The sequence below is a fragment of the Oryzias melastigma genome, unplaced genomic scaffold, assembly GCF_002922805.2.
Source record: "Oryzias melastigma strain HK-1 unplaced genomic scaffold, ASM292280v2 sc00600, whole genome shotgun sequence".
NCBI lineage: Eukaryota > Metazoa > Chordata > Actinopteri > Beloniformes > Adrianichthyidae > Oryzias > Oryzias melastigma.
Window position 1 is genome coordinate 26312 of NW_023417192.1, and position 2815 is coordinate 29126.

A 2815-nucleotide genomic window follows, 5' to 3' on the forward strand; every position below is an offset into this window, starting at 1 on the left:
GATTTGAAAAAGAAACCTAAAAAAAAAAAATAATGCCACGTTGGTGCAAAATTTAATCTAAAAAACATTTGTTTTTACAGTTAACTAAACAAAACCATGCCTAAAAATACATTATTTATTCAAGAAGCTACATGTCCCACAATAATCTGAATATATCAGCCATTTCATAAAGATTCTCCCACTATTATGCAAACTTTCTGTGGCTTTTGCAATAAAGCATCCAATAAAGATCTATAACCACCCCAACAACCTCATTTTCCATTTTTATTTAGAACAAATGACTTTTTTTGTTTGTTTTGTCTATGATTGTTTTTTTTTCTTTCTAGTCTGTCACAAAAAAGTTACATCTTAGAGGACCATTGTGCAAGATGCTCTCCTTCACATGCACAGAGGTGCTTTGACTGTTACAAACCATTTTTTTTCTCCACTGGATGACAAACAAATAGAATGCCTTTGTACTCTAGAACAAAGATGAGTCCTGTAAAGGCTGATGCTGCTTGTATACAGTCTGTCACTTATATTAATGATTGTTTTTTTTGTAAAAAAAAATAAATACTAAAATAGATAAAGTTGCATTTTTTTTGTCTATTACAGTAAAATGCATATTTGTGTACAGTATATTATAATCACAACAGATAGGTGTTTAGAAAATTAAATTAAATTATTAATTTTAGGGAACACGTTTTTTTTAATGTTATGAGATGGCAATATTTTCAACAGCACTGAGAAGATACGTACCAAACTTTGCATCTGCAGTAAGCTTCACAATTTTGTCATACTGGAAGGTTTGAGAAAGGACATAGTAAAGTCTTAATGAGTGATGTGCAACTCATGCATGGTTAATAATTAATGACATATTCAAAGACTTACATCAATACCCTCTCCCAGTAAATCTTTCAGCACTTGAACACAGAGAAGTTTCATCTTTACACTAGACTTTTGGAGGGAAAAAAGAAAGAAAAACAAGTTTTGACATGAAATGTGGGAAGAAGAATGAAAAAAGGGACACATTTTTATTAATTCTGGCAATATATGTTAAAAAGGATCATACCATTTTTGCTAACGTGGTAATTTCTGCAAGCACCCAATCGGGGCAATCCAAATCTCCACAGAAACGGAACCGCTTTAACAGAAAAATGAACAAAATCAATAAAAACTTAGGAATAGAACAGCCATTAGTGTAAACAAACGCTGACAGCAGCTGAGCATCATCATAAAATGCTATTAGCTTTGCATGCTAGCTACGAGAAAACAGCAAATAAATAACGCCTCCGTCGGTTCTCGCGATATTTTAAGACACTAGTAAACTGCACATGTAAGTTAACCTCCGAATTAAACTGCATATTCGTTAAGTCATATGAAAATAAAAATGATTTCGATAAGGTTTACCATAACTGTCGTAGGAAGAGAACAGGAGAGCTCTTAGCTTCTCTTTGATTGGATGAACAAGAAAAGGAGGCGGAACTTCCGTGTTGAATCATGTGATGTCTTCAAGCAGCGCCAATGACTGTATATAAGAACTTTTTTTATTATTATTTTTACAGTCTATGAGCAGCGCACAAAATCTGTGGAACTTTCTATTTCATTCAAGGAAAAAATACTTTTAGCCAAATGTAACAGTATATCCAACATAATCCTAGTGCCATTTTATTATTTTGAAGCCATGCTTAAAATTTTTAACATAATTTTAATACTCTAGTTTGATACTTTTATACTTCTTAAAGTGAGCTATTTCTAGATTATTTTCACATATTTACAAAGTTAACTTAAATTCTGTATTAAAATTAAGTACACTTTTAATTATGTTTTCTGTAACCAATCGATGTATATTGATGTTTCTCTTCATTTCCATAAACATTTCAATATCTATTTTAGATTAATATTAATTTGAATCTTTTGAACGTCATATCTGAAACGCTTAACACAAAAAGAGCCTCATACAGCTATGACTTAAACAAGTTCTTTTGCCAGAAGGATTAATTTTGACAATAAAACCCAAATATTTGTGTTTCATTCATTCATTCATTAATTCATTCTTTCATTCATTCATTTATTTATTTATTTATTTATTTGTTTATTTATTGTCTTTCAATCTACCCATAGGCCAATGGATTTTTAAATATGATTTTTAAAACATAACTTTAGAAATGAAATATTCAACCTCCAGTTTAAGCTAATCGATTTTACTAATCTAAAAAAAATAACTTTGAAGAAACTTCTTGAAGATGGGTAAGAGCTAAATTTGCTTGAGCAATCATGATCATAAAGAGTCCAAAAATAGGATCTTATATTTTGTTATGTCTAAGGCTTATGTTCCCTTTGGAATTGACTGTACACAGTTACTGTAAAGCCTAAATTAAGAGGAGGAAGGGGTAGGGCCAGTTACAATTCCACGAGAAGGAAATGCCTCATCGGGATCAGAAGAAAAAATCTTCTACAATTTAGTCAATTAAGCTTGGTGAGATTTGCAAACAAGACTATTGCACTAGTAGCCTAAAAAAAGATTTGAAGAAAAATAAATAAACAAATAGAAACTGAAACTTCAAAAAGATTCTAAAGTTAGTGCACAGATAGGGATTTTTTTTAACCAAATGATAGCACACAAATTGAAAACACATTTCCAAAAACAGTATTTTAGTGTATTGCTCACTCAAGGCACCAATTAAAAACATCTATTCATTATCCATCCATCCATCCATCCATCCATCCATCTTCCTGACCGCTTTGTCCCTTTCGGGGTTGCGGGGGTGCTGGAGCCTATCCCGGCTACTGATGGGCGAAGGCGGGGTACACCCTGGACAGGTCGCCAGTCTGT